Raw genomic sequence first — 8315 nt, 5'->3', positions numbered from 1 at the left:
CTCTTTCTCTCTCCTCTCTTTCTCTGTCTGTCTCTCTTTTCTCTCTCTCTCCTCTCTTTCTCTATCTCTCTCTCCCTCTCTCTCCCCCCCAATAGCTCCCTTTCTATTGCTCTCCTCTCTCCTGCTTCCTAGTCACACTCATGTAGCCCTCCATTTGCCTTCTCTCTTCACTTAGCCTCACTCACTGATCCCCAGGCACTGGTGTGATTGTCAGCTGTTGGGGTCAGGGCTGTTCCCCCAGATTCTCACCTCAGCTACAGACCCCAGTCCCCGATGTCCCCTCTGTGCTTGCTCCCTGTTCTCCTCATCCATCTTCCCTGTCCCCTGCTGCCTCCGCCTGGGAGACCACAGACACTGAATCAGCAGTCAGCACTATGTTCTGCTGACAGGGGAATTTCTGCCTCGGCGGCTCCTTCCTAGGCTATCAGGGCTTCTCCCCATGGCCTGGAGATCTAGAGTGGGGAGGAGAGAAGGCACAAAAGAAAACGAAAGGAGCAGAGAGGAAGAGGAAGTGAGAAAGGAAGAGATGGAAGAAGAAATGGGAGAGAGGAGAGAGAGGGGGGGATGGGGGGAGAGAAAAGGAAGGAAGAGGGAGAGATAAAGGGAATGATGGAAGGAGCAGTGGGGGGAGAGAAAGGAGATGATGGGGACACTCATGGATTAGAGGATGTGAGGGAAGATGCCGGGTTCCATGGGTGTGATTCCATCCCCCTCTGGAGGGGCTTCTAGGCCCAGCTTTCCCCCTTTCCAGACCACCTGCCCCTCGTGGGTTCCCTGAGAATCTCCCCTTGGCCTCCCAGCTTGCAGTGTCCTCTGGATAGGTTGAGTGATGGAGGGGAGTGGCCTGGCGTCTTGGTCAGTCCTGGGTCTCTCTGGCCACCTCTGTCTCTGCCTCATTATATCTCTGTGTTCTCTCTCTGGGTATCTCTCTCCCTTTCACTCGATGGTTTGTACTTCATCTTGTTTGCCTGGCGTCGGCGGCTGGGCCTGCTCTAGGGGTTTAATGATCTGTGCCATTATTTATAGCTTTGCGCACCGAGAAACACACTGAATTTATCGCCTGCTTCTATAAATAACCCTGGCAAACGGGTGCCCAGGGAGGCAGTGGGGGAGGGGGAAGCAGGGAAAGAAAGGAAAGGGGGGAGTGGGATGGGGGCAGCTTCTCCATACCCTCCCTCCCACTCCCCAAAAGACCCCCAACAACAACAGGGGAGTATCTGTGTTTGACCTTAAGTATGCAAACAACAGGCTGTAAGATAGGGAAGTGTGTATCCCTAGGTAAGTGTCTCTGTGCGTGTATAACTAACCTGATGTTAGTGTAACATTGTGTATATTTGCACCTGTCTGTGTATATAGAAGGGAGCCTCTGTGTTCTACAATGTGATGTTAGTGTAACATTGTGTATATTTGCACCTGTCTGTGTATATGGAGGGGAACCTCTGTGTTCTACAATGTGATGTTAGTGTAACATTGTGTATATTTGCACCTGTCTGTGTATATGGAGGGGAACCTCTGTGTTCTACAATGTGATGTTAGGGTAACATTGTGTATATTTGCACCTGTCTGTGTATATTTGCACCTGTCTGTGTATATGGAGGGGAACCTCTGTGTTCTACAACGTGTATTTGTCTCCATCTCAGGATGTTTGAGAGAGGAAAAGAAGAGGAGGAAGAGGAGGAGAGAGATCACTATTTTAGTGGACAAAGCCCCCAGAAAATTCCCAGTGCATTGATGGAAGTCATGGCAAGCTGACCCAACTCTCTACCCTGAGAGGACTTCTTACTGAGACTGCTTGAACAGCCAGTGGGTGTGGAGGGAAAGGAAGACCCCAGACTATCTCCCTTACCTCTTCCTCAGACTATATTTCTGGGTCTGATCCCAGTTGCCTAAACTTATCCATGGGTGAGGAAGGTACCAAACACAGGGAGAAAGTGTCTGGGCCACCTCTTGCAACCCAGAGAAGAGAAGAGGGAGAGGAGACCCAAGACAGCACTCCCAGGAAAGTGCTCTGACCTGTGCTGGGAGTGCTTTCACATGAAAGGACTTTGGGATGAGTAGGTGCTGGTGTAGGTGTAGGATGGCATGTGGCTGGGTGCATGAGGCTATGGGAGTAGAGTCTGTATGGCAGTCGGTCCCTGGGAGGACAGTGAGGCATTTTCAGGCAGGTTGGAGGAGGGCAGAGAGGAAAAAACATTTTTTTTGTCAGGAAGAAGACCTAGAATGAGCCCACAGGGCACAGTGATAACCAGGTATTTGCTAATGGAAGACCCTATACCCTCCTGGACAGAGCATTGGACCAAGAGTCAGGAGGCCCGGCCTCTGGTCCTGGCTCTGCCAGGAGCCTCCAGTAGAATGTAAACTCCTTCAGGGAAGAGACTTTTTTTTTTAGCTGAGCAGGAGCATAATTACTGCTTGTGAAATGAATGAATAAATGAATGAGTGAATGAATGAACTTCCAGTGTGATCTTGAGCTCACCCTTTCTCAAATGTAAGATAATGTTGTCAATGGTGAGCTTGGACCCTGCCTGTAACACTCCACGATTCTATGTGTACAGGCACACAATAACCATGCCCCCAGACCATGAACATTCTTCTTGCTCTCTTAACCTAGCCTGGGGGAAGTCTGGCCAACTCCTGGCAATGGACCCAGGCCACAGTCTGAATGAGACCCCAGCACTAGAATGAGCCAGAGGATCAAGGGTCCCATCCCTGGCCTCAGTGGCTCAGTTCTACCTGTTTGCCTAAACCAAGTGCTTTCCTTTCTTTCCCTGGGGTTGCCCACTCAGGTGCCTGACTTGGGTAATGGGAGTTCTTCCTGTCTTTTTCTGCCTCTTGCTGGTGGTTTACTCCCCCATCTCTCCTTCAGTTCAGTGCATCAGCTTGGAAAAAGCTGCAGCTATTAACTGCGGAAGCGCTTTGCATCTCTAATGAGGACATTTGCATATGTAACGAGGAACTTTCACAGGTGTCGGCAAAGTTGCCCCTCCTTCTCCAGCTTCCTTCCTTATGGCCACCTGACCTGCTGCTGCTGGTTCCCCCCCACCTCCAACATATTCAGGTTTCTGTATACCCATGATTGGAGTGGGGGTGCAGAACAATGGGGAAATGACTGAAGAGACATAGGGGGGTGTTAAATCTCTGCAGACTCATTGTTTTCCCCTGTGAGGAACATGGAGAAACAAATCTCAATTGATGGTACAGACACGCTTATGAAAATGCATCCTCTTCATATGTCCACAGAGGCACGACATATATGTGCCATCACACATCCTAGTCTAACATAACATGACACACGAGCATATGAAAGCAGGCACATCAACAGGCCACACAGACTTAGCACATGTTCACGTATTCCCCCTCCCCACACACACACAGAGCCTTTCTCCGCTTGCATAGATATTATCACTTAGAGTGAAAATGGGATCCCACCAAGGCATGCCATGCTTCCCTACCCTCTAACTGACCTAGCTTTTTGCTTTGCACATATTATGATATCAAAATATACACAATCCAAGCTGGGCAGGACTCAGATCAAATGAGCACACTTGGAAGGCACACACTGTCCTTTTCCAGAGATTTCTGCCAACTCTAGGAAGTACTGTAAGTAAGGAGGGAACTTGAGAATTGAAGGCTGATGGTAATGGTGGGGGAAAGATATAACCCAAGAGAAAGGGGGGAGAACAGGGTGAGGATGCTGGGAGGAGAGAGGAAGAGGCTGGAAAGGGGGGCTGGGCCAAAGGAATAGGGACAAGAGGGGCAGGGACTTGGGGACATTGGGCAGAAGGGCGAAGTCAGCAAAGATAGTTGAGGGACAGGGATGGAGGGACACTGGAAAGAAAGGGGGCAAAGCAGAGGAATTAAAATCCCAGCAAGGTCATTCTTAGGTTATTCCCCTGCAGCCCTTTCCTCTGCAAGGCACAGCCAGCCAATCCTGAGCCCCTCAGCCTCTCCCCCCACCTCTCTCCTGCAGCTGGCCCTAATGATGGATGGTGCTTTTCAGCAGTACCTTTTGGGGGACAGGGACCAGCACTGCTTCTAATTACCCCCTTCTCTAGTGAGTGTTAGGGGCTGGGGTCTTTCATTAACCATCTCTCCCTCTCCCTACCCTAGGGCTGACCACATTAGTATGGGGAGCTGGGAGAGGATCAGTGACCTTCATCTGCCCTCTTTTAGGCATGGTCAGGGCAGGGAAGGGATGGATGCTTGGGGTGAGGGGATAAGGAGGGTTTTGACTTAGGATATTGGAAGGGAAAAGGAGGCATTTCAAAGTGGTGGACTGATTCAGAGAAAACATCAAATTACTTTCTCTCCAGGTGACAGATCTGATGTCCTGCTAGTGAGGATAGAATAAAAAGAAACTAGCCTGCTTTCAATGGGAAGAAGGAAGGATAGACACTGGACCAAGGGTAAATGTGAGCCTAGTTCCCCAAGGGACCTTAAATACACAAACAGTTACTCAGATGGGGTGAATACAAGAGGATGATCAAAATGGATTTCCAGACTGTGGAAAGTGGAATTCAGGATAAAGAATAGGGAGACTGCCAGGGATGGGAGACACAAACAGGTGGCTGACTGGAGATGCCATGAGGGAGGCCAGAGGGATTATGGCCTTAGAAAAGCACTTACCAAAAGGCTCCAATATTCTCTGCATTTTGGACAGCTACCAGGAAGATGGCCAAAGATTATAGCTAGTGAGAAAGGGGTAAGATGAGAGGAAGAATATTTTGCAGGGCAGGATTGGAAAACATGGAAATGAGCGACTAAGGGAAGCTGTCACATTTCAGTATAAGAGGCCTCCATGCGGATACATAGGGAAGAATGGGATGACTTTAGGAGTGCTAAGGCAGCTGAAACCATTTTGGATTCTCCCTGCAGTGGCAACGGGAGACAGAGCTGGCAGGGTTCTCTGTTTGTATGTCTTCGTGCATGCACTCGTGTGTGTGTGTGTGTGTGTGTGTGTGTGAGAGAGGGAGAGATCATACATGCTGTGGGGGGAAGGGTACCCAATCCTCCATGTTTCAAATGGGTAAATAGGGGGATGTTAGCTGGAAAGAGTAATATTGTAGTGTCGCTCTGCATTTGGTGTCAGAGAGATTGGGCTCTGTCCCTTACTACTCATATACCTTGGCCATTGAAGGTCCCTCTAATAGACCCATGATCCCAACAGATTTTAGGGCACAGTTGTCCTGAGTACCAGCTTCTCTTTCTTGTCCTACAATGCCTGATTTGATGATATTTATAAGAGGCAACATCCCAAATGTTCATATGAAGTATTTGTGCCCAACCTGTGATGGAGCCTTCACAGTCAGACATGCTCTACCTCGACCCCACATAGTGATATCATCTTGATCCTCTTCAAGCACGAAGGACAACAACCAGCCAGCCAAGGAGGGAGCATGTTGGAATAGGTAGAGAACTGGTCTCCAAGCCAGGGAGAGTAGGGTTTAAGAACTGCCTTTAACATTGACTGTGATCCGAGGCAAGTCACTTACCCTTGAAGTACTCTAGTTATTATTCAGTCATGTCCATCCCATTTGGGGTTTTCTTGGCAAAGATACCAGAGTAGTTTGCCATTTCCTTCTCCAGCTCATTTGACAGATGAGGAAACTGAGACAAATAGGGTAGAGTGACTTGCCCAGGGTCACACAGCTAGTGTCTGAGGCGGAGTTTGAGCTCAAGTATCCCTGACTCCAGGCCTAGTGCTCTGCCCACTGTACCACCTAACTGTCCTGAAGTACTCTAGGCCAGGGCTTCTTAGACCCCTTATCTTGGTTCTTCAGTTGCACGGCCCGAGGGCATGTGCAACACAAAATATGCTTGCTTTGTGTTCAGAACAAAGACTGCAGTGAAGTTGCTTTGCAGCACCTTGGATTTTGTGTTTGATTTTAAATTAATTTTTGGTTATTGTGCATTCAGAAACCTTTTATTGTTGCCAAATTTTTCGTGATCCCCATATGGGGTTGAGATCCACAGTTAAAGAAATGCTGCTCTAGGCAACTCTGTTAAGATGATAAGTTACAGAGAAGGTGCTGATCTGAATGGTAACAGAAGTTTATTCTATGGTGAAATCAGATAGTCAGTCAACTGGCATCAGGAGTCAATCAACTGGCATCAGGCACCTGTCACTGTCCAGGCTTTGTGCTAAGTGTTGGACATGCAAAGAGAGGTAAAAGACAGTCTTCACTCTCAGGGACTCCAGTTTAGATTAAACAGTAGTTTAGACTAGGGATCAGCCTCTAATGAGGTCTAGTCCCTTTTATAATATTATTCATTGCTATCAATGATATGAATAATAGAGGGGCCCTGCATCTGTAGCTAGAGAGTAGACTTCAAAGCGGGGAAGGCCTGCGTTCAGGTTCTGCCCCTGATACATATAAACACATTCACTCAAGTGCTGTGTAACCCTGGACAAGTCATTTAACCTCAATGATTGTAAGTCAGTCACAAAGAAGGTATTGCAGAAAGATCTTTATTGGAGGAAGGAATTTCCTAACCCAGAGTTCCCTCTACCATCAAATCAGTAGACCTGAGGATCTACTGCCCCCTGCCTCAGCAATATTTCTGAGCTATAATAATGGCTGAAAACTTGCTACCCTGGGTCAATAATTGGTATCTTGGTATCAATCTTGGCAGTAAGGATGATGAGGATGATGTTTCTTTTTTTTTAATTATTTTTATTTTTTTGCTTTTTGGAGGGCAGTTGGGATTAAGTGACTTGCCCAGGGTCACACGGCTAGATTTTGTGTTAAGTGTCTGAGGTCAGATCTGAACCCAGGTCCTCCTGACTCCAGGGCCTATGCTCTATTCATTGCGCCACCTAGCCGCCCCCAATGATGTTGTTTCTACAGACCCTTGTGCTAGACTTTGGGGATGCAAAAACAAAAAGCAGAAGGGTTCCCTTCTCTCCAGGAGCTTACATTCTACTGGGCCACTCAGTTTGATTTGAGCCATGTGAGGAAGCTGGAGGAGCTGCTGAGGAGGTCAGAGCAGCTCCCTCAAGCTGCCTACCAGGGGTTCCATACCATCTGGGGAGGGCTGGACCTGGCAAGGCCAGTGTGGTGTGAGCCAAGAGCAGGAACACTCAGAGTGAGGAAGGACAATGATGCCTCCCTGCAGTGCCCTGCCCCCGAATTTCTCCCTTCAGCCCCCTCTCCTTTCCCCTCAGCATACCCTGCTCCAGAGCCTCCCTCCTCCTTCCGTGTTATCTGGGTTGGCCCAGTGCTCTGCCTCAGTTGCCCTACCAGTGCACCGAGTCCACTCCGTTTGTACTCTGCCATTGGGGGTCTTTTGTTCCTCCCCCAACCTCTCCTTTCTATCAGGGACAGCAATTTTCCAACCTTGTGCTATGAGAAACCACCTAAGAGTCAAGTGTGCAGTTGTAGTTCATTCTTGCCTTGGGGATTTGGGGAGGAGACCGAATTCCTGAGGCCTGCCCACCTTACTCTCCACCTCCATCCCCTTAGTATTCAACCCTATCTTTTGTTCTTTCTTTCTTGCATCCCTGGGTGCCCCCTTGAATGCAGGAATAATGGTTGGCTTTAGCTTTGCCCGGGGTTAAGAGAAAGAGAGAGTAGAATTGGGAATAGAGTGGGTAAATACAGTGTCCCCTAAGTGACAGGAACAGCACCCCCCACCCCCATACATATACACTTGAGGAGAACTGGGATTCTGATTCTGAGAGAGCTTGGGGGGCTACTCTGCTTGGGGAAGAGGTCAGGGTCCTCCTAACTGTAGTGGGAGAAGGAGACAGATGGGGTGGGGAAGTGGCAATCCATCATCCATACCCCCATGCTCCCCAGGAGACCAAGGGAGCCTTGGCCCAACCAGGCTCTTCTAGCCACAGCTATGTGTATGCACACATCACACACACACACACACACACACACACACACACACACACACACACACACACACACCACATGCACATACCTGCAGACAATCAAACTGACAAAAAGAGACACAGATACAGAGATACACATGTAGGCACAGGACCAATGACACAGAAACACACTGACTCAGGGAAACAAAGGCAGGCACAGGATCACACAGCTATTCACCTGAAATTAGTGGCACCAACCCACAGCCTCCCAACTGATCTTCCTGCCTCTAGTCTTTTGCTGCTTCAAAACCCAGACTGATTTAGCTAATGCACAGTTCTGATGTTTCTCACTTGCTGAAAAATCTCATTGGGGCCTCATTTGCTTAGAGGCTAATGTCCAAAATCTAGCACTTAAGGCCATCCACCATGACAATCTGATTGTGTTTCCCAACCTATTCCCATCAGCCATCGTTGTTGTTGAGTCTTGGCAAAGATA

At 48.7% G+C, this 8315-nt stretch overlaps 2 long non-coding RNA genes across 2 annotated transcripts in view; both read left to right on the top strand.

Moving 5' to 3' along the window:
* The window catches only part of LOC138171671 (uncharacterized), a 17203-nt gene extending 14751 nt beyond the window's left edge, over window positions 1-2452 (top strand). Inside the window, exon 2 of the long non-coding RNA XR_011170939.1 lies at window positions 1641-2452. This is a non-coding gene — a long non-coding RNA (uncharacterized lncRNA). The remainder of the gene's footprint in view (window positions 1-1640) is intronic.
* LOC138171667 (uncharacterized) overlaps window positions 1-8315 on the top strand; it is a 132963-nt gene that overhangs the window by 30616 nt on the left and 94032 nt on the right. The gene's annotated exons all lie outside the window — the stretch shown is intronic.

Source organism: Petaurus breviceps, unplaced genomic scaffold (assembly GCF_028583685.1).
Source record: "Petaurus breviceps papuanus isolate PSGF00001 unplaced genomic scaffold, PetGlider_PUasm1.0 454, whole genome shotgun sequence".
Classification (NCBI taxonomy): domain Eukaryota; kingdom Metazoa; phylum Chordata; class Mammalia; order Diprotodontia; family Petauridae; genus Petaurus; species Petaurus breviceps.
Note: the sequence above shows the minus strand (reverse complement) of the source record. Positions and strands in the feature narration are given on the sequence as shown.